We start from the raw sequence: 24,675 nt of genomic DNA, 5'->3' as shown, positions 1-24,675 counted from the left end.
TTCATTGCTTCCCTGTAAACTAAATTAAATTATTATTAATTATTATTATTATTAAAAGTAGTAGTAGTAGTGTTTCAGTAGTACCTACTGGGGCTTCAGTTAGGACTGTGGTGCCATTTTACTGGGTGCCATGCATACACATACCACATACATAGATTGTAAACTCTTTGTGGTAGGAACTAACAGTCACTCTGAGTACATCTACACTGCATTGTAAACCTTGTTCTTTGGGACCTGGGCTTGCGGACTACGTGTTTTAAAGCCCATGCTTCAGTGTCCACACTGCATTGTAAACCTGGGATTATTGTTGCTGGACCTGTGTCTCACAGCAGTGCTAACATGTCCATTCTGAACTCCTCAGACCTTCTGATTAGGTCTGTGGCCTGATCTGCGTCCATACTGCAAAATGATAGGGGTTGGACCCAAGTCATAGCTGGACTCAGGCTCTGACCCACCACCCGAGCAGGATCCTATGATCCGTTTCTTGAGTGCTCACTGACCTGAGTCAGACTGATTTGTGTGTGGACAGAAGGGGGGCATGGGTTCAAACCTGAGTCTGAGCCCAGGCTTAGTGTTCAATGTAGATATACCCTCAGTTTCGCCTTGCCTGAAAAGACATTTATAAACATCATCGGGGAATATGAAAACCCTTAGCAATTAAAAAAAGGAATTGAAAGGAGGAATAATTCAGGCCCTCCTATTGAAAGGGTGCTCTATAAGAACCTGGAGTTGTCTGAAATTAAAGTTGACTCACATCCATTTAACATATTAACCTGCAGCTACTGCAGGTTTGCACTATAATGAAAAGAATGAGCCAAATCCTGAGGTTCTGTTTTCACTCAGCCCTTACTCAGGCAAACTCCCATTGACAGGTCAGTCAGTCACATAGCCAGCCATTTTCGCATGCCAGTGTGTGCACACAATCATGAATATGGTGTGCACATGTGGGAGCTCTTTTGCTTGTGCAGTTGCATGGCTGCCCTTTTGAAAACTGGGCCCAAAACAACTTGCTGAAGGGCTCATAGTGAGTCAGTAAATCACGTGAATCATAATTTACTGCCAGTTACATTTTGGTCACTTTAGCTTTTTCATACACAACACCCTCGTCTCTTGAGCAATAGCAGCAGCCTAACATTATGTTAGATTAGTATAAACCTAATTTTATTTCCTGTCATCTGTCATCCATCTGCAAGATTTTAATGTCTTATTCTCATCACATTCAATACAGAAAACTCACCTCTCTCTTTGTAATGTAATTATAGTTTTGTTATCACTCCCTACAGGGTAATGTCACAAGGAATTTTCTTCTGCTTCATGTACAACTTAATTTATCTTTTGATTGGCATTGTGTAGTACTGTATATGTCAGGAATCTCTCCTTTCACTTTCTGAGGCTTGTATGTATTTTCCTAGTAAAAAGGATGAAAACCCAGCAAAGTTATTGATGCCACTATAATTAGATTGTAGCCAGGTGGTTGGGAAACTCACCATGGATGTGGGAGAGCTGTTTCAAGTCCCTGCTACACAGCAGGCAGAATGGGGATTTGAAACCACATCTCCCAGCTATTGGCAGTAATGGAGTTTGTGTGTGTGTGTGGGGGGGGGGATTCTCTGTTTCAGTGTGAGAACAGTTGGGTTTATGCTGCTAGGGTATAGACTACATAAGTGGCTGACTTACCTTAGATGCCTAATTCCAGGAAAAGTTTGCAGCTGAGACTCCTGAACTTTGGGGGCACCTTCCTCTGACCCATCAGTCAGGTGCCAAAATATCTTTGAGTAGCTAGGCCTAATCCCCACCACTTTCATCTTCATTTCATTCCTGCCTAATTTAGGCAGTACCCTGCTCAGCTTTATGGATTCCTTTCCCTGGGGATTGTATGGGGAGCTTGTGTGCATAACTCAGGGCTCAGGATTCCACTAGGGGGCAGAAAGCCTAGGGGTCTGGTGCTGCAATGCCTGATACCTTTGTGGATTTAGCCCTTTATCTTTCTATATGTTTGTGCAGCTCTCAGCACAGTGAGACTTCAGTCCTGACTGGCACTTATTATAGCAATGCGGAGTTATGTTACATTGAATTTGGCTTTTGGGCCTTATTCAGTTTCCTGGGGAAAACTAAAAACGTCTGATGTGCCCACAGCTGCTTTTGCATTTATGGAGGTGTAGGGGGGCTCTTCATCAGTGGTGTTTCCCAAAGACATTTGGCTTATGGAGTGCTGGGGCAGCCAGTTTGCTTTTCTGTACTGGAGATGTAGAGGCTGCAGTGGGAACTATTGCATCCTATGACAAGGAACAGTGTTCACTTTACCAAGCGACAGCCTGACTCATTCTTCTTTGGATTATCTAGTTCTGACGCTGGTATAATACCCATATCTTGCAGCCAGGAAACACAAGCACCCAGATTCTTGCTGCCACCTGTGCAGGGACACCGTGAGATAGGTTTCCTGTGATCTCTCCCTTCTTTGCACAACCATTAAGGAGGAGTCAGAATGTGCTGGTAGCACTACAAAGTTATGGCTTGGTCTATTATCAAGTCCTCCTTGGGTTTGTTAAGATTTGAGTTAATTTATGGGTTGAAGTCAAAATTCAAAATAAACCCAGTTTAAATTTGTTAATCTCCAAGTGTTGTGCAGGTTTACTCAATCTAAAAGAACTACCTCGTGTCATTTACAGAACCCCAAAAGAAACTATGGCGCTCAGTCTCAAAAAGTCATGCCTCTCCAGAAGTTGCAATGTGTTTGGCTTTGAAAGGTTTACAGGGTACAACACATTTCTCCTGAAGCTCATCTGGTATCACTATCTCTCCAAACCGGTTGAGTTTCATATGATTTTGGCTTTTATTGTTAAAGGGGTAACCAAGGCAGAGTACAAAAAGGGTTGCAGCCAACACTTCTTTATTAGACCTTGTCTTAACAGGTAAAAAGGAACTGATCACAGAACTAAAAATTAATGGTCGCTTTAGTATAAATGATCATGATTTGATCACATTTATAACATGGGAGCAGAATAAAGTGCAGACTAGCAATATATAAAAACAGAATATATAAGGTACTTCAATAGGGCCAGTTTCACAAAGCTGAAAACAATTATTAGCCAAACCTGGGAGGAAGAATTTAATCAGGATTATGTGAATGATAATTGGGAATCATTTAAGAACAACTTACTAGATGCCCCTAAAGCCACAATAAAGGAAGAAGGCTGTGCTGGTTAAAAAATCAGATCTGTCTTTAGAGGAGTAGTGAAGACAACTTTAAACAATAATATTATACAACAAATGGAAGAAAAGGGGAAGTTGAACGTAGTGAACCTAAATCAGAAGGTAGGGATTGTATAAAATTGATAGTGGAAGGAAAGTAACACAAGGAGAAATCAATGGCCAGAAGAGTTAAGGACAATAAGAATGAGTTTTTAAAAGATATTAGGAATAAAAAGAATCCTGACAATGGTAATGGTCCATTACTAGATGGAAATAGTAAAATTATCAATAATAATGCAGAAAAGTGTTCAATAAATATTTCTGTTCTGCGTTTGGGGAAAAACAGATAATATAGTCTCATCTTATGGTGATGATAGGACTCTGTCCATGCCACTAGTATCTCTGGAAAATGTTAAACAGAATCTGCTAAAGACATACATTTTTAACTCAGCAAGTCTGGATAACTTGCATTCAAAAAAAGGTGGCTGAAGAGCTTGCTGGATCATTAATGTTGATTTTTAATAAATCTTGGAGTACAGGGAAAGTTTCAGAAGTCTCGAAGAAAGCTAATGTGCCAATGTGTAAAAAGAGTAAACAGGATGAGCTGGGTAATTACAGGCCTGTCAGCCTGATATTGATCCTGGGCTACATAATGGAGCAGCTGATACATAATTCAATTAATAAAGAATTAAAGGAGGGTTATGTAATTAATGCAAATCAACATGGGTTTATGGAAAATAGATCCTGTCAAACTAATTTAATATCATTTTTGATGAAATTACAATTTTTTAAATAGTTATATATTGAGCCATGGCCAACAGATATGGGGTGGGCAAAAAAATAGACTTTTGCTTTAAAGACATCCTCAAAGCCAACATGCAGTGCAATATTGACATAAACTTATGGAAAACCCAAGCACTTGACTGACCAAAATGGAAAATGAGCTTGTGGCAAGGATCCCGGTATTTTGAGATCCAATGGCAATAACAGGAAATGGAGAAATGGGAAAGGAGGAAAGAATGCACTGAGCCTGACTCAGCAATCCATATCTGCCCCTTCCATTGGGAAATGTCTGCCCCAATTTTGACAAGATCTGTGGATCCCAGATCGGTCTCATTAGCCACCTACAGATCCATTGGTGATAACTGGCTATCATTTTATGGAAGACAATCATCGTTGAACTTCTAGGGATTACCGCCGATGTGTGTATGTGTGTAGGGAGCAGGTTTCCTGGTCCTGCTTGCAGGTTGAGGGCTCTATGGTAAGCTGTTTGTCTGACTCAGGCTGAAAACAGACAGTTTATATTAAAGTGAGGTGAGTTGCACTTGGCTGCCTTAAGGACCAGCCTGTTTTCTCCCTATGTTCTGGGGCTCTTGTGTGTTGTCATTCTGAATTCTAAGAAACAATGTAGTGTTACACTGCAATCTTTCAGCAAAAGTATTTATGTTGTTTTCTAGTTTATCTGTGTGCTATGAACATACTGTAACAGATTTTTACCTCATGCTAGTTACCACATGTTAGCTAACACATGGCATAAACACACCTTTTATCCTAGTGCAGGGATCGGCAACCTTTGGCCCGTGGCCCATCAGGTAAATCCGCTAGTGGGCCAGGACAGTTTGTTTACCTGCAGCATCTGCAGGTTCGGCCAATCACAGCTCCCACTGTCCGCGGTTCGCTGTTCCAGGCCAATGGGGGCTGCAGGAAGCAGCGGCCAGCACATCCCTTGGCCCACACTGCTTCCCGCAGTCCCCAGACACTGCAGGTAAACAAACCATCCCGGACCGCTAGTGGATTTCCCTGACGGGCCACGTGCCAAAGGTTGCCGATCCCTGTCCTAGTGAAGGCCTTGTCTTCATTGCTAAATAAGGTGTATATTTTACTTCTGGGTAACTAATGTGCATGAGCTATAGTTCTGATCTTACCTAGTTTACTTTGTAGTAAAACTAAAGTGACTGGTCTTCAATTTTTTTTTACCTCAGAATAGCTCAAGTCTGTTAGTTTGCTGAAAATATAAATACACCAAGAGAGAGAAAGAGTCTATTTTTTTGCCCGCCCCATATCTGTTGGCCATGGCTCAGTTGTGAGAATATGACCTGCTTCAGGAGTTTATTTTCTGGCATTCAAAGAACATGACCAGCCCAACAGAGTTGGTGGTGGATAATCATAGCTTCAGTGTTTGGAGGTTTTGGCTTGATGTTGGTGCGGTGGTCATCCTACTTGATTAGGAAGATCTTGTGGAGGCACAAGTGATGGTATTGTTCAAGAATCTTGAGGTGTCTAATATACGTGACCGAGGTTTTAGCAATGTACAAGGGAGCAGGGATAACAATGGCCTGGTACATGGGAAGCTTCATTTCATTCTCGAGGCTTCTAGCCTGTTCTAGAGAATGAACAGTCATAAAGAAAACTGTGATTTGACCTTTAAGGCCTTCACTAAGCCTACACTGGGGGAGGGGGGTCGACCTAAGATGCGCAACTTCAGCTACGCGAATAGTGTAGCTAAAGTCGGTGTATCTTAGGTCGACTTACCTGGCCGTGAGGACGGTGGCAAGTCGACGGGGAGCGCATTCAGGGATCAATTTATCCACGTCTAGATGAGATGTGATAAATCGATTCCTGATGGATCGATCTCTACCCGCTGATCCGGCAGGTAGTGAAGACCTGCCCTAACAGTAGGAAATTTAGGTATGTTTTTAGCAAACATGTTGGCTAATGTGTTAATTAATGTATAATTAAACACCAGCTAGCATCTAATGTGGACAAAAACAGTGGTGGTTAAAATGGTTGTTGGCTGGCTTCAAGAAACCCTGATTTATTTTACTTGTCAATGCAAAGATCCACCAAAGATGCATCAAATAACATTGTGTGTAGCTGGCTGATTAAATGCTTGGAATATTTAATGACTAGAAGCTTAAATTTTTTTTTACTGGAAAAATCTAGATTGGGGCCAAATTGTGAGATATCAAAACTATGGCTAAAACTTGGCAATAGTATTTGTAGTAACAGCTCTACTTAATGGCAGAATATTTGTTCTCTCTTCATTTGGGGAAGGGACCACAACTAATAAACAGCTAAAATATTTTTTGCATCTATACACAGTACTACACAAATGAAAGATAATAATTGAAAAATTATGTTAGGCAGTAAAGACTCACCATTGTAATGTTGTAAAGCCAACATACCTTGGTGTCATTCTTGACTGCACACTCACCTTTCATGACCACTTCAAGAAAGAAGCCTCCAAAGTGAAGACTCACTTTGATATTATCCTAAAGTTAGCATGAACAAGCTGAGGATCAACTGCTGCAGTGCTATGAACATCAGCCTTGGTCCTGGTGTACTCAGTTGCAGGATACTGTGCACTGGTGTGGACAAGAAACTGTCAGACCCAACTTGTGGATAGGCAGCTGAATCAGATCATGTGAATCATCATGGAAACTTTAAAATCAATGGCTTTAATGTGATTTTCTGTATTAGCAAACACCAGACCTCCAGCTATCCATTGAGATAGAGCCACAGCACAAGAACTTAAATGTGCAGACTACCCAGAAATTCCCATGAAGAAGGTTATGGGCAACATACCCCAACAATGGGTGAAATTGAGAAAATCATTATGGCCCACCTCATGTCTTTGGGAATGGAAGGTGTCTGGACATCATCCACCATTCCAACTAAGCACATTATCACTGAACCAATAAGCCACCTGCCTAGTTTTGCCCTTCCACACATACTTTTGTCCACATTGAATCACATGTGAACAAACCATGCAAGATGCAGATACTTGATGCACAAGTGGGAAATCAAAGACTTCCTTTTGTGTGACTGCGGCAAGAATATCCAAACCAGCAAACACATCATAACACAGTACCCCAAATATGGATTCAGTGGTGAAATGGTGGCATCCTTTCATCTGCGAGAGATGGTGGGAATTGCAGCCTATGATGTAGATGGTTTGCAATGCCTCATGTGACTGAATAGTCCAATCCGAGATTTGCATGATCTTTGGCAGTTATTGCAAATGTATGCATCTTGGTTGGGAGCTGCTTGCTTCCTGTGGGCTTTTTTTCTCTTCAAGCTGTAGGAGCCAGTTTCTGTCATGGACTTTGATACCACGATGAAGAGGACAGTATCAGTTGTTACAATCACTTGACAAGACTTCCCATTGGTCTGGATTAATTCCAAATTCCTTCATATCTCACTTGCATATGTCTTTATAGTGAAGCTTGGGTGTCCTGTTGTTCTTGTTCCCCCTGATAGCTCCCCATACAGCATGTCCTTGGGTATGCATCCATCTTCCAACCTACTCAGATGGCCCAACCAGTGCAGTAGTCTTTGCTTGAGCAGGGCTGTCACACTTGGTAAATTTGCCCTTTGAAGAAACTTTGCGTTGGTGACTTTATCTTGCCATTTGGTGTTGAGTAGGCGGCATAAACAGTGTATGTGGAAACTGTTTAACCTTTTCTCCTGATGAGCATAAGTTGTCCATGTTTCCCCACCATACATAAGAGTGCTGAGGGTACAAGCTAGGTACACTAGCATTTTGGTTTTGATGGTAAGCTTTGAGTTGTTCCATGCTCTTTTAGTTAGCCTGCTAAAGATGGTGGCAGACTTTCCAATGTGGACATGTAGTTCTTCATCCAGTGAAAGGTTGGTGGTCACTGTAGAACCTAAATAGCTGAACTTCTGGACTGGACTTCTGAACTTCTAGCTGGTTTGCATTTAAGGTAATTGAAGGATCTTGTGGAACCCTCTGTCCTAATACAACCATTTTCTTGATGCTGATAGTGAGAGCAAATGCCAGACAAGCACTTGAAAGGCAGTCCATGAGTTCCTGTAGTAGATCTTCATTGTGGGCTATGAGGGCAGCAGCAGCAGCAAATAGAAGTTCCCTGATTAGCACCTTTTTTACTTTGGTCTTTGACTTAATTCAGGACAGGTTGAAGAGTTTCCCATCCAATCTTGTGAGGAAATACACCCCATCTTTCATGTCCGTATGAGGAGAGATTAATAAGACTGGGACTTTTCAGCTTGGAAAAGGCTAAGGGGAGATATGATTGAGGTCTATAAAATCATGAATGGTGTAGAGAAAGTAGATAAGGAAGTGTTGTTTACTACTTCTCATAACACAAGAACTAGGGGTCACCAAATGAAATTAATAGGCAGAAGGTTTAAAACAAATAAAAGGACGTATTTCTTCACACAACGCACAGTAAACCTGTGGAACTCCTTGCCAGAGGATGTTGTGAAGGCCAAGACCATAACACGGTTCAAAAAAGAACTATATAAATCCACGGAGGATAGGTCCATGAATGGCTATTAGCCAGGATGGGCAGGAAGGGTGTCTCTAGCCTCTATTTGCCAGAAGCTGGGAATGAGTGATAGGGGATGGATCACTTAATGATTACCTATTCTGTTCATTCCCTCTGGGGCTATGGCATTGGCCACTGTCAGAAGACAGGATACTGGGCAAGATGGACCTTTGGTCTGATCCAGTAGGGCCATTTTTATGTTCTTATGTTCCTTAAACACATAGTTCAAGAGTACTGAGAAGAAGATTCCAAAGAATCTAGGGGCAAGAACACATTCTTGCTTCACTCTGCATTTCATCTCAAAGCTGTCTGAAGTGGGTCCATCAACCTGGACAGTTGCTCTCATGTTGTTGTGGAATGAACATATAAGACTTAACAGGGTCGGTGGGCATCCTATCTTTTCTAGTATTGCAAATAGACCTGCTCTGCTGACTGTGTCAAATGCTTTGGTTAGGTCCACAAGGGCGATGTACAATGGTGGGTTTTGCTCTCTGCACTGTTCTTGTAGTTGTCACAGAGAGAATATCATGTCTATAGTTGATCTTCCACACTGTGATTCAGGGTAGACATGATTTGCCAGCTGTTGTAGGTGCACTAAGATGACTTTTGTGAAAGCTTTTACTGCTACACTTAGTAGCGAGATACCCTGTAGTTTTTGCAGTCATCCTTTTCACCTTTATTTTTATACAAAGTGATGATGTTTGCATCACACATCTTTTCTGTTACCTCACCCTCTTTCCAGCATTTAAGTAGCAACTGATGAAGATATGGTAATAGGCTGTCTTTCTCACGCTTGAGGATTTCTGCTGGGATGCCATCTTTTCCAGGAGGCTTTCCACTTGATAACAGATCAATGGCCTTGTTTAGCTCTTCTACAGTGGGCTGGCATGACCTGTAGAGTTGGTATTTGGTTCAGTGACTCGCTGGTAATGTTTCTTTCTTGTGCATATAACTCTGAATAGTGTTCAACTCAATGAGACAACTGCTTGCTTTTATCTGTAATGATTTTGGCATTGGTGAGGCCTCATCTGGAGTACTGTGTCCAGTTTTGGGCCCCACACCACAAGAAGGATGTGGAAAAATTGGAAAGAGTCCAACGGACGGCAACAAAAATGATTAGGGGGCTGGAGCACATGACTTATGAGGAGAGGCTGAGGGAACTGGAATTATTTAGTCTGCAGAAGAGAAGAATGAGGGGGAATTTGATAGCTGCTTTCAACTACCTGAAAGGGGGTTCCAAAGAGGATGGATGTAGACTGTTCTCAGTGGTACCAGATGACAGGATAAGGAGTAATAGTCTCAAGTTGCAGTTGGGGAGGTTTAGGTTGGATAGTAGGAAAAACTTTTTCACTAGGAGAGTGATGAAGCACTGGAATGGGTACCAGTTAATTGGGGATTGGTCCTGCTTTGAGCAGGGGGTTGGAATAGATGATCTCCTGAGATCCCTTCCAACCCTGATATTCTATGATTCTATTTCACTGCTGTGTGATTTGAGAGAGGCAACCTTGTTGACAATGGGACCCAAAGCTTTCCTTAGGCCATCATACATGACTTTGAGGTTTCCTATGTCTGAGGCTGTCTGTAGCTCTCCACAGAGCTTCCTCCAGTAATGATTTGCACAGCATTGGCTTACTCGCTGCACCTCAGATTTTGTATGTCGTAGTCTCACTTTGGTGCTCTCTATTGGCTTCTTGTTGTGTTCCAGATAGGCTGTGTTCTTAATGTTGATGAGAGGTAATAGTTTCACTTCATTTTTTTCAAACCAGTCCTTTTTTGATGGTCTCTATGTTGTAGTTTCTGGTAGTAAGTTGATTGCTATAGAGATAGGATGCATGGCACTAATATCTATCAACACAGATAAACAAAAGTTTTATGCAAGCTTCGGTACCTAAGACAATTGAACCCAACTGTTGATGCAACAATTTTTTATTGCTGTGGAAGAAGCAGTTAGAGGGTCACATGGCTGATTCACCCTAATGACATGTCAGTGAGTAAAATAGTATATCCTTGTCACCTTAGTTGCTTCAGAAATGGCATAATTCTTGCTGGTTAGTGGATGACTGCAGAGTGTCCCCCTCCCTACTTTGGAGTCTAACTCCTTGTTCATCTGTGAAGATTGTGATGTTTAAATGAGGCATGAGCACAGCCTGTAGAGTTGCTCTCAGTCATCTTATTCTATAATGAATAAGAAATGCAATATACATACAAGATGGGCACATGTTATTGCATTCAAAATACCATGTTTAAAAAATTATGCCTGATAAGCCAAAGCATATATTATAAATTACAATGGAAAACGGTAAGATGCTGCTAAAGGTATGTGAATGGATTGGCTTACAGAGATATATGATCACTCCCTTTTCCTACTCTTTCTATTGTGTTCTTTCTTTGCTTTTCTTTTGTGCTGTTTGATATCTGGCTGGTAAAAAGGGTATTCTTAGAGAGTCAGGGTTACAATCTGTAATACTGAGGGATCTGTATACATGTATAGATACCCTGGGATTTTGGGAGCTATTCCATTAAATATAGATAAGAGAACTCACTGCTATGATATAATGTTTTGAAGAACAAAGAATTCAAACTGAGATTCCCCAGTCTCCAGTGGTCTAAAGAAGACAGCAGCAGCCCAATGACTGATTAAATGGATATGGAGGCCAGGGCTCTTAGTGCTCGTGTATGAATTCAGATGCAACAAAACACCTATTGTCTATTTTGGAAAAAAATACAGCTCATTATCAGTTATAATTTACTTCAAAATATCCTAGTGTGCTAGTAACTGATAATTTAGTTTCCAGATATTAGAGGATTACAGCCTAGCTCTTTCTTTTCTGAAATAATTTTTCTTTCTATTTTTAAATAATATTTGTAGAAAATCTTTCCCTAAGACTTCCCAGTTGAGAGAAGATAGCCCCCTCCTTTTTTAAAAAATACAGAATTTCTGATACTCTAGACTTCCTGTGTTTTCAGTCACTATTTAAATATATTAATCCATGTTTCATATTAAATTTTCTTCCACAAACAGTGTGATTGCCTATAACACCAAAAGCATTAAGACTTGTGAATAATATGGAACTTGATCCAAAGCCCACTGATGACAGTGAAGAAATTCCAATTGATTTCAAAGGGTTTTGTATACATAGGGCCCTGGGGTCTCATTCTGTTACCCTGCACCTTGTGTAGTCATTTTCACTGCAAAGTAGATGCAACAAGCAGCCATTCTGATTGAAGTCAATGGAATTTAAGCACATGCTTTGCTGAACTGGGGTCTTAATGATTCTAAGATTACTGGCTGAATTTCCAAGGTATAAATTGTTAGAGTAACTAGCTGTCATACAAGGTACTTGTCACAGATTCCATACTATTCATAAAAGGTGCGTGGAGTGTGCAGGGTAGTGGGTATACAGGAACGTTACATTGGTTCAGGATTCCTTAAATGTGAATTTCCTTAATCAAACCTTTTCTTTAAATTTTAACTTTAACGTATTTCCTAGCTTTTATCAGTTCAATTTTTAAAACTGCAACACTTAATTTTTCCTTTAAATTATTGACACTTTGTCTGCTTTAATTCCATCTTCACAAAGTTTTTTTGTGTGGGAATAAACATTTACTTACAGTCCTTTAGTCTGTAATCCATGTGACACACTTCATATCCAAGTCCAAACTAATTTCATGAGCAAGATTTCATTAGTCACTGTGTCAAATGCCTTATTTATATTCAAATATATTCTGGTTTGGAAGGATTAGATATTTATTGGTAAATGCTGAGAAACATCGATTTCACTGCACACACAAACTGACAAAAAAACTTCCATTGATAATAATCGAAATGCACAGATAGGCAAAGGAAGAAAAATTCTGCTTGAGAACTTATTAGAGTTTGATTTAAGGATACTTACTTTGTATATTTTGACATGTGATATTGACAGTTGGTGCTCTAACAGTTATAAAGGTTTAACTTTATGAATTTCAATGTCTGTTGTCACTAAATAATTGTCTGAGCCTCCCATAATTTCCCACTAGTGGGAAAATTGAAATAGATAAAAATTGGGGAAAAAATGCCTTAAAACCCATAATTTTGTGCAACTGTAAAAATGTAAATTGATCAAAATCGGAAAAAAACTTTAAAAATAAATATTGATATCTGTCAAAATTATATTGAAAAAATCAAATTCTGACAAGCCTAAATCCATGCACTGCTTTTCCTTTATCTACTAATTTTGAGGTTGTGTTATGAGCTGCACCAGCAAAGCCTCTAAGCTTGTTTGGTAAGATCTGTTCTTATCCTTCCATGCTGTTTATTGCTCATGGTTTTATGATCGTCTGGATTTTTGGTGATTTTTTTTCTTCTCTCACTATTTGCTCCATTATTTTATTTGGGATATTGGTTTGACTTTCAGGATAGTCCATATATGCCAGCAATGTTTTCTTGCAGTAAGAAGTAAATGAGACAATCAGCAATCTGGAACATGTTGAGCTAGAAGTGCTTTTCACTGAGATGGCAGACTAAGAACATTTCTGTGTGGGTCCCAAAAAGGGCAGACACTGTACACTGCAAAACAATTAACAGAGTGGCACAGCTTAGTAAAGAGCTAAGAATCATAATTCAAAATGATCTGGACACATTGGAGAAATGGTCTGAGGTAAACAGGATGAAGTTTTATAAAGACAAATGCAAAGTGCTCCACTGAGGAAGGAACAATCAGTTTCACACATACAGAATGGGAAGAGACTGTCTAGGAAGGAGTACGGCAGAAAGGGATCTAGGGTTTATAGTGGACCACAAGCTAGTTATGAGTCAACAGTGTGATGCTGTTACAAAAAAAGCAAACATGATTCTGGGATGCATTAACAGGTGTGTTGTGAGCAAGACACGAGAAGTCATTCTTCCGCTCTACTCTGCGCTGGTTAGGCCTCAACTGGAATATTGTGTTCAGTTCTGGGCACCACATTTCAAGAAAGATGTGGAGAAATTGGAGAGGGTCCAGAGAAGAGCAACAAGAATGATTAAAGGTCTAGAGAACATGACCTATGAAGGAAGGCTGAAAGAATTGGGTTTGTTTAGTTTGGAAAAGAGAAGACTGAGAGGGGACATGATAGCAGTTTTCAGGTATCTAAAAGGGTATCATAAGGAGGAGGGAGAAAACTTGTTCTTCTTAGCCTCTAAGGATAGAACAAGAAGCAATGGGCTTAAACTGCAGCAAGGGAGGTTTAGGTTGGACATTAGGAAAAAGTTCCTAACTGTCAGGGTGGTTAAACACTGGAATAAACTGCCTAGGGAGGTTGTGGAATCTCCATCTCTGGAGATATTTAAGAGTAGGTTAGATAAATGTCTATCAGGGATGGTCTAGACAGTATTTGGTCCTGCCATGAGGGCAGGGGACTGGACTTGATGACCTCTCGAGGTCCCTTTCAGCCCTAGAATCTATGAATATATAAACCATGGGATATGCCCCCTGAAGTCCTACTGCCCCACCTGGGTGGTACAGCACCAGTGAGGATATAACTGCAGGGTATGACTCTAGTGTGGCTTGCTCACACTCAGGCTAAGCTAACCTGGATTCCCAGACCCAGGTGATTGGACCCAGGTCAATTCTGCAGTGAAAACATACCCTGCAAGTCAAAGAAACATTGTGGCTGCTCTAACTTGCACCAGGGCCACTTTGGTCCTCTAGCTGGCCCAGAATCAAGGGAGGCAAAGGGAACTCTAGCCAGCATTATGCCTCCCCACCTAAGCTGTGCCAAGCATGAGCTCCTCACAGCTGATGACTGTGACTCCAGAGTGTCACTTTGTGCCAATGTGGCAATGCTTTTTTGGCACCTGCAGATACTCTAACAGAGGAGATTCAATAGCACGAGCCCTCAAGATTTTTCTGTATGTACTAGAGTGAGTTAGGACTGACCCACATTAGGAAGTTGTATCAATCTATCTATGCAGTTCAGGAGTGTGACTCTACCAATATAGTTAGACTGATACAACCCTTAGTGAGTATGCTATAGAGGTATAAAGCACCTTTATACTAGTATGAGTTATCTCCCCTCCTGTAGGGAAATAGAGATAAAGGTTTAAAGCACCTTTTTACCAATATAACTGCATCCACGCTGCGGGGAGAATTGCACTACTTTAACCATACAGCCATAGTTAAAGCAATAAAACTCGCTAGTGAAGATGAGGCCTTATTCAAAAGAGAACTTTCTCATGTATTTCTCCCACTTGGAAAAGTTGCCTATGCTTTCTTTACAAACAAAGGAGAGAGCAAGAATTAAAGAACCTGAGCAGGGATTTATACTACATTTTCAAGTGCTCTTGCTTGGGGATGGGATTTTGAAGAATGTCTCTTTGAAAGTTTCTACTGCCTTGTGCATGAGAAAAGAAGGATCTCCCACTGGTATTCCCCAGCATGTAAAAATGTCTAGGAAACTCTGATACAACTACATCAATGCAAGGAACTGAGACAAGTGCTTAGAAACACTTACAGTCTTAAAAAGGACTGGGACCTTAGGGTCAAGCACTATAAACTCATATGTAGAAATACGTAGTTCTAGTCTCAGAGTGGGTGAAAGAAGCGTGACCATAATCTAAAAACAGATTTTTCATTTCTTTTTGATGTATTACTCATGGGGCTCATTTAGCAACTGAATAATTCAAATCAAGCTTTCTATCAAGTGAATTAGACCAGTCTAAAAATCAGCAATATTTGTAGAACTAATAAGCAATTGCCAGAATCATTTTTAAATATTTACTAAGAGTAATATGATACCAGCAAATGATATAGTTAGCTACTTAATTGCTATCTCTAGCTCTATCTTGGCACAAAAATCCTTTTACTGAACATAAACTTCTTTGAATAAAGCGCATATATGAAAATGCCATAATATGACTTTGGAACTTATACTATGTTGTTTGCTAATATTTTTAAAAGTTCATATGAAATAATTGCTAGGAGTTATTTCAGTAACATTGATATTACCTTTAGCATAGTGAAAGTGAGTATTATAATTAAAAGGAAGCTCACTGTAAGCTTAACCTGCTCAGCAAAGGGTTTGTAACCAACAGCCTAACTGGGGTCAAGTAACCAAATAGCTTCTGTTAGTCTTGAACTTGGCGACTGAGTTTCTGGTGAAAAAGCTCTGAAATCTACTGAAATCAATCAATATTCATAGCTGCTATTGTCGTGAGATAATATTTCACGTTTGGGGGGTGGCAGGCAGTCTTTACATGCACAGAATGCAGTAATATATTTCTTACCACCTGTGTCATGTTTCCCTCTTACTTCCTCTCATTTAGAAGGTAGATGTAATTCTTGGCTCAGTCAGTCCACCGCTGTGACAGATCTGGATGGTTCCACCAGCATAGTTTGATGGCATCATCCTGGAGTCATAGAATTAGGAACCTTTGAAAATGTTTATTTTCAATAAGTACATTTATACACCTACAATTTTTAAGTGCTTGCTTAGGAATGTCTGGTGCCCTCCACGTATGCTGATGGAAATGCAGAGGACACCATAAGCCAGGAGAAATCAGGTGGGGGAGATACAGAAAGGAGGAACAGTGGTTCTTCAGCATACTTCGCCCCGCTCCTGCCCAATTCCACAGAATCTCCTGTGTAGTCTGGGCTCTGATTGGGCTATGAGGTGGTAGGGCCAAGAAGGAGTAGCTCCACCCAGCACATGACTAATCTATCCTGGTGGAAATACATTACTGTTGTTAAAATCTAATTCTGTGTGTGTGTAAGGCTTAGATGTGGGCATGAGATGATTTAGAGAATGACAAACATGCCAGTAGGGATAGAGGGAAAGCCAAGAGGGCAGTGAGGAGTGGACAGTCCATTTGTGCGCTTTGAATTATCTCCCTGAGGTCCATGGGGTTTGCCTCCTCATCTCATTTCCCACAGTGAAGGGAGTAAAGAAATCTGTATTCTTATCCCTGTAAAAGGGGCCAAGGTTTTACAGTGTAAGCCATGCAGCAGTAACCCACACTAACAGTGTGTCCCTTTGTCCATCTCTCTTGGCTGGATAATGTATAGAGGTTTAAGTATCTGGTACTGCATTCAAGCTAATGGACCTGGTCAATGCAGGTAATAGCGGCTTGTGCTTTTAGATCCAGAGTCTGTGTGTTCCTTTCTTTCAGATGACTCGTTCAAGGGTGCTGCATTACAAGCAATAGTCCATATGTGGAGTTGAACAGGTGTGGCCCTCTGAAACTCAAACCGATTTTCCTTACCTGGGGCAGTCTGTGGCTAGACCATGGACAGAGGTTTGTGAGTCTGCTACTGCATGTAAGCTATTGAAGATGGTCATTTACTCAAGCACTTGAGGCTTCTGTCTCTTAGAGCCTGTGTTCAGTCCCCCACCGATAACCTGATGGTGGATGTTGGTGCTATACATAGAATTGCAGAGTGTTTTACTGAACCTCTCTTAGCTCCCTTCTCTTAGCTTTACTTGGACACTGTTTACACCTGTTTGGTTGTTGCCATTCTGTAAAATTAGGAAACCCAAAGCAGAGCAAGTGTTTAACTTCCTGCTTTTGAGCTTGGTCCTGCAAAGAGGGAGCACTCTGGCCCCTATTTAACAGAGCACTTTAAGCATGTGTGTAGTGCCAGTGACCTCGATAGGAGTGCTCATCTACTTAAAGTACTGCACATGCTTTTCAGGTTAGAGGGGAGAGTGCTCAGCACTTAGCATGCCTTGCCCTTTAAGTGCAGGGGGAGGCTATATTTTTAGTTTCATAAAGGGTTAAATCCTGACTGGGGCAGTGTGCCAGCAGTATTTAGGTTTAAGAGCTCTGATAACACTGGCATAGCTTATATGTGTTAGTCCTAATAGAGGGCCTGATCCTTCATGGTGTTGAGTACCTTGAACTCCAGCTGAAGGCAACAGAAATTGAGGGCACATAGTGTCTTTCAGAATTCAGACTAAAACGATAGGTAAGAATGGAATCATTGTAACCAATCATGCTTGTGATGACGTTATTTATATAATCTGCATGTGCAGGATTTATAAGAAAGCATAATCTAATGCGTTTTTGGTAGCCAGAATTGCATGTACCCTGTATTCTGTTCTGACGTCAAGAATTTAGTAAATACCATATTTAAAGGTCTGTGGTAATGCGAGTGTTTGAGGGGCTGGTGATGTAGTGTGAATTTAATTAAACTGCAGCATAAAGAGAGTTAGAGCCAATTCACTTCCAATTCATGTAGGCTGTCTGAAGGGGGTAAGTAATATCATCCTCTGTTTCATTTTCTCTCTTTGCCAATTGCACCAACAATTTGGCATGCATAGTAAGAAGTTATTATGGATTCTGCTGAGACAGCCCTGTTGCATGGTGCAGATAACACAAATCTTGTTAACAATCTGACAAAATATAAATGGCTTCATAATATACTCCCATCCCCTTAGTACCTCAACTGCTTCAAAAATGTTATCTGGCTGCTGCAGGGGGTTAAACTATGCATTATGGAGGATGAATTTTAGCACCACGCATGGTTATATCTCACCAAAAATATGAATGTTTTTCATAGCGCAAAGCAATAATTAAACGCAGTCTTCAGTACCAAACACAGCCATGGCCATTCATTTAATTATGGGCATATGGGGAAAATGGTAAAAGATAAGTTTTAAAATAGATACTAAAACTGTTGAAATGAAATAATCTCTCATCCACAAATATTTTTGTGAATAAAAATGTCAAGAGATCCCTTCCAACCGTGATATTCTATGATTCTATGAAGACTTTGATTTTGTTTCCTCTTTGGACTCCGATTATCTCTGGAAATGGTGGGCTTTTTTTGACTTAGCTGTTAGACTAAGTTACCTCAGTGATTCTGATGGGTGATCATAAAACTGAGGCAGCATATTGACAGAAACTGAGGCAGTGGACAGGCCAAAGTCAGACCAGGTAAGTACATGCTTCAGTTATGCAAGATTTGGGTGACTACCCAGCATTTGTTAAATGATGATTAACCTGAAACTCACTTAACTGGCATGAATGATTTCTCTAAAAATGTATTTTTAAAATCATTGTTATCTATGACACATTATTTGCTTTATAAACTTTGTTTCTGCTCTCTGATTGGGCGACAATTACTTGTGACTTTTGTGTGACTAAGCACAAGTAATGAATAACAACAATTTGGTTTGCAAATAGCCAATGAGCTAAAAAATATTTATCAAACTTCTTGGTGAATAATTATGAATAACCAATACACTTGCAGAAATCGGGATTAACTCATTAACGTTTCACTAGCCAAAAAGGAATCTAAATTTATAATTAATGGTAATCATAATGAATAGTTCACTCAGTTCTGACACTTAGTTTAGCTTTTGTGGGAAAGTGGAATAACTCATTAGACCTCTTCTAATATTTATTACAAAGCACTTTTTTAACATTATGCAAATTTGCTTTTGCCATTTTCACAACCTCTTTGTGTCTACTCTTCATGAGTAAATCTAGGTTTTACTAACAGGAATGCTCAGAGAAAGTAAACTCATAAAAAACAATCTTCAAATTTTAATAATTTGCACCAGGCACCTGCTTATAAGACTTGAATTCCACCAAACAAGGAACAGAAATAAAAGCATGTGACTTCTGTAACCAGTCACAACTAAACCACACAACTCAAATTTCAGATTTAGAATTTTGAAAAAAAAATGATACATTGAAGGAAAAAATAAGCAAAAAAAGTTGAATAATTTCAATTAACAAAGTGGAGAAAATTCTCTCATCCTATGAACAGAAAAAGTTACTGAATAAATTATTTGTTCAGCTCTAGAAGTCATTGTGAACACTTTTAGAAACATATAAACATCTGTTGAGTAGATTTATCCTTTACTGGTTTGGATTACATCATGCAGCAGATACTCTTCTTATCAGCACTATTTTATATGAAAAATATTTGGATTATTAATAACAGCTTTGTAATAAAGATGTTAAGAATATTACAGTGGAGAAATTTGTTTGATTCAGAGAGGTATTGAATATAATTGACCTTAAAAGAATTTGTGGATGCTCATCCTCCACATACAGGTTCAGTCCCGGATCTCTTTCATCACAAAATACAGAATATAGTGTAGTAGCAAGTCAAACCCATATTTCCAAACTGCTCCTCATTTCTATTCAAGTGCTTTTGACTTCTGTTTGCATATTCTCTACTGCTCTGCAAATTAAGCACCTTAACTTCCATAGCACAAATGACCTCTCAGAATGGACTTGTAGGAGATCTGCTTATAGTTCTACTTAAGGAATGTTGTTACTTGCAATCTTTACCTATAAAAAAAGAAAAAAGAAAAGTAATAGGTAGTGTGTGTCAAATTATTCATGGCAAATAAATAATTCTGTGAATGTAGCCCTTTTCATCTTTAGTGGACTGTTTACAAACTGATTCTGATCTTTAAACTTTTGCTACATAGTTTGGGTGAGAAATTTTCATCCTGTGAATTATTGATGAACAGTACTTCCTGGGTCACAATCTGCTACACTTATTCATGTGGAGTTATACTTTTACCCTGAGTACTCCAGTTTGGTCAATGGGGCCACTCATCTTGAATAAGGGTATAAGAACATAAGAACATGAGAACTGCCGTACCGGGTCAGACCAAAGGTCCATCTAGCCCAGTATCTGTCTACTGACAGTGGCCAATGCCAGGTGCCCCAGAGGGAGTGAACCTAACAGTCAATGATCAAGTGATCTCTTTCCTGCCATCCATCTCCATCCTCTGATGAACAGAGGCTAGGGACACCATTCTTACCCATCCTGGCTAATAGCCATTTATGGACTTAGCCACCATGAATTTATCCAGTTCCCTTTTAAACATTGTTATAGTCCTAGCCTTCACAACCTCCTCAGGTAAGGAGTTCCACAAGTTGACTGTGTGCTGCGTGAAGAAGAACTTCCTTTTATTCGTTTTAAACCTGCTGCCTATTAATTTCATTTGGTGACCCCTAGTTCTTGCATTATGGGAATAAGTAAATAACTTTTCCGTATCCACTTTCTCAACATCACTCATGATTTTATATACCTCTATCATATCCCCCATTAGTCTTCTCTTTTCCAAGCTGAAGAGTCCGAGCCTCTTTAATCTTTCCTCGTATGGGACCCTCTCCAAACCTCTAATCATTTTAGTTGCCCTTTCCGAATCTGGCTCTCTGTTTGTAATGTATGACTACAACTTCTTAAACAGAAGAATAAGAGATGACAAGTAGTGAATAATGGGTAGCAATTACTCTTGTTTATGAGTGAATACCTTTTGTTTCCACGCCAGTACAGGTATTCAGATGAAAAACAGCCCTTCAGCAAGCATTTGTGAGAACAAAATCTGTTTGTATGAATACTCACGAATTACAAGTTATGAGAGATATGAGCATAGCTGAACTGAACAGCCACTTGGAATCTGAATGAATGTTAAACGCTGAGGTAGAGCCATAGCCCCTCATAAGGGAAGCTTTGTTAAGGCAGCAACTGAGAGTTCCCTTGTTCTGGAGTATTTTAGAGAGGGTTTGGGGCAGGAAAAGGAATGGGGTGCATTTCTCTCCAGGGATCGTGGCTGGCAGAGAGAGCCCTTGAGAGCCATATCTGCTGGCACAAAGTAGAGCATTCCTGAGTTACTTTGGCATACCTTGGAATCAGCCCACTCTGACCTTGTCTACACTAGAACTTACTTGAGTATAACTTACATTGCTCAGGGGTGTCAATAATCCACACCCCTGCATGACCTAAATTATACCTACTTAAGCACTGGTGTAGACAGCACTATGTTGGTGGGAGAGCTTCTCCTGCTGACAGAGCTACCACCTCTTGTGGGAAGTGAAGTATTTAAGGCGATGGAAGAGCTCTCTCCTATCGGCTTAGAGCATCTTCACCAGATGAACTCCAGCAGCACACCTCATTGGTGCAGCTGTAGCATTTTTAGTCTAGATGTAGCCTCAGATTGTGGTATTCAACCAAATCTAGTAACTGAAAACTATTCAACAAATCTCTGATTGAGGGAAGTAAACATATCCTGAATATTTAGAATGTTAGTTTATGCAGGGATTTGGAACAATCAAATTTTTGAATTGCTCCGCTCTGGCTCCGCTCCAGCTCCGGGCTCTGCTCCAAAGCCCTGAGTTTATGTCCAGTTCTACACTGCTATTGGTAACTTTGAAGCTGATACTGAAGAAAAGGCATGATAATCATGTCACTGTGGAGGATAGCTAGCATGATCAAAAGCTACAGTGTACTTTCACACTACATCTCTTGTAATTTACAGTGTTGTAGCCGTGTTGGTCCCAGGATATTGGAGAGACAAGGTGGTTGAGGGAATCTTTTGTCAGACCAACTTCTGTGGGTGAAAGGTGTTGTGCAGTTTTCCTTTGAGGCTGAGGACTGAGAGGTCAGGTATGAAGTGATCGTCTTGTGACCATGGGTGATATGGTGTTTTTGTCTTTCATCATTTTTCTGTGTGAGTTAATTTGACACTGTAGTGATTGTCTGGTTTCACCCACATACACCTCTACCCCGATGTGACGTGACCCGATATAACATGAATTCATCTATAATGCGGTAAAGCAGCGCTCTGGTAGGTGGGCAGGGCTGCTTTACCGCGTTATATCCGGCAGCGGGGCTCGGGAGGAGATTTAAAGGGCCTCGAGCTCCTCACAGTGGCTGGAACTCCGGGCTCTTTAAATCACCACTGGAGCCCTGCCACCGCTACCCTGGGGTTCCGGCCGCGGGGCTCGGGCAGCGCTTTAAAGGGCTTGGAGCTCTGGCCACTGTGGGTTGCCCTGGGCTCTTTAAATCACCGTTGGAGCCCTGCTGTTGCTACCCCGCCGCTACCCCAATATAACGTGGTTTCACCTACAACACGGTAAGATTTTTTGGCTCCTGAGGACCGTGTTATATCGGGGTAGAGGTGTAGTTGTTATTGGGGCATTTAGTGCACTGTGTGGGGTACACCACAGGTTGTGATAAGCATATATAGGATCAATGGATCTTGAAAAGTGTGTTGTGAGGGATTTTGATCATTGTAGCAGTGGATATTTGTCTGCAGGTTTTGCATCTGTTATTCTGGCAGGGTCTGATGCTGCTTTGAGTTGGTGCAGTCTGGTCTGTGGGAGCTTGCTTCTGATGATGAGCTTGGTGAGGTTGGATTTTTGGGGTTTTTTTTGAAGGTCAGAAGAGGGGGTTCAAGAAAGACTGAGTATGGGTTTTAATTGTTTAATGATACCCCATATGAGTTCCAGTGTGGGGTAGTAGGTGACAACTAGGGGTTTGTGGTCAGAAGGTTTTCCCCCCTATATTGAAAGTTTTTTCAGGGTATTTGGGTGGCCCATTCCATGATGCAATCACTTCTCTGGTGGATTGTCTATGGTAAAGGCAGTTTTAAGTGTGTTTAAGGTGTATATCCCAGACTTTCTCCTTGGAGCATATTCTGTGGTATCTGAGGGTCTGACTGTAGATAACAGATTTCTTGGTGTATTTGGGGTGATTGCGGCATCTGTAGAGGTAAGTGTGGTAATCCATGGGTTTCTTATTTATAGTTGTCTGTACGGTTCCATTGTTGAAGCTGATTGTGGTGTCTTGCGAGTTGATGCTAGTGTGGGATTGTTCTAGAGAAAGTTAGATGGGTGGTGGTTGTTGAAGTTGTGGTTGAAGTCTATGAAGGAGTTTAGGTCATCTGTCCAGAGGATGAAAATATCATTGATGTATAAGTATATTATTTGTTTTGTGGTGCATTTGTCCAGAAATTCTTCTTCAAGGTGGCCAATGAAGAGGTTAGCATACTGGGGAACCATCCTAGTACCTATGGCTGTTCCCATGGTTTGGACAATGTGTTTGTTGTTGAATATAAAATTGTTGTGGGTGCTGAGGATGAAATTTGGCCATGTATTTGGGGTGGATATCTGAGTGGTGTCCATTGTCTTGCAGATATTTGAGGGAGGCAGAGATCCCATCATCGTGAGGGAGGATGATGTATACTATAGTAAACATCTTTTCGTTTGTCTTTCTGCTATAAAATCTCAATAAATAATATTTTTGTGTTATATAAGCAGAATTGGTTTTGAGCAAAAATATACGCACCACTGTCATAGAATCTGCATGAAGCTTTTTCATCTTTAGAACGGCAAGGAAAATGTAAGTTAATGGGCTGTAGGTATGGAAACCACTATGGATACCAACTCTTTCACAGACTTTTCAACAAGCTCTATTTCATAGCCCACCTTCTATCCTCAAAATATTGCAAAACATTAAGATACAACATTAGTTGTATGGTAACTGTATAAGGCAATAATACTACTCTGCTCATGCCAATAAACACACACAGCCCTGTAGGTTACGAACTCATGTGGGGAGAGAATGCTGCCCTGGACACTGGTTATGTATTAACTTTTACATGGTCAGCTATCATAAATGAGGGAATACCCCTTCTCATGTGACACTGAAGTACAGCACCTATGTCTGTATTGCCTGGATATGCCTTCTCTTTATAACTTCTCAGGTTTTACCTATGTAGTTAAAAATTACCTTTGTACAATAGCACAATTTGTAAGACAGAGCAACTTCTGCTTCAAACACTTCATATGAAGCAGAATTGCACTGCTAGGTCTGAGGTCAGAATGAAATGTTTCTCGAAAATTCACAAGATAACCCCTTTCCAATGTATTTTCCCATTCAATAGGAACTTGCTTCAAGTATGACATCACTTTAGATTCCAGTGTATGAGGGGTGTTGTATTTACCCAGCTCTGTAATACAGTATCATTGAGGAGAAAGATGAACAAATTATTAGGCAAACTGCAGTCATAAATGGTTAAAGAATGAATATGACAAAATTGAATTCTGTGAAAGGACAGGCAATCTTAGAGATTTCTCTGCTTTTGAGTACTATACTTTGCCATCTTAACATCTTTCTAACATAGACGTTTGTGTTTAAAATATATTCTTAGCCCTTTTGACCCGGGCAGCTAGCTAGTTTTCAAGGTCTAAAAGGTTGTTCTCAGTAAGAGGAGAAGTTGATGATGGAGTCGTTTTTTGTTGTTTGTTTTTTTATGCAATCCTCTTTATTTACAAACTGTGCATAAAATTGTGTTTTCCTGAACACAGCAGAAATCAAACAACAGGAAAGAGTTTATTTGCTCATAGCTCCTAGCCCAGACAGCACTTAGCCCAAAAGTTTTCTTAGCTTTTTCTTAGGGT

This window comes from Mauremys mutica, chromosome 2 (assembly GCF_020497125.1).
Source record: "Mauremys mutica isolate MM-2020 ecotype Southern chromosome 2, ASM2049712v1, whole genome shotgun sequence".
Lineage (NCBI taxonomy): Eukaryota > Metazoa > Chordata > Testudines > Geoemydidae > Mauremys > Mauremys mutica.
The sequence above is the reverse complement of the archived record's forward strand: the minus strand, read 5'-3'. Positions refer to the sequence as shown.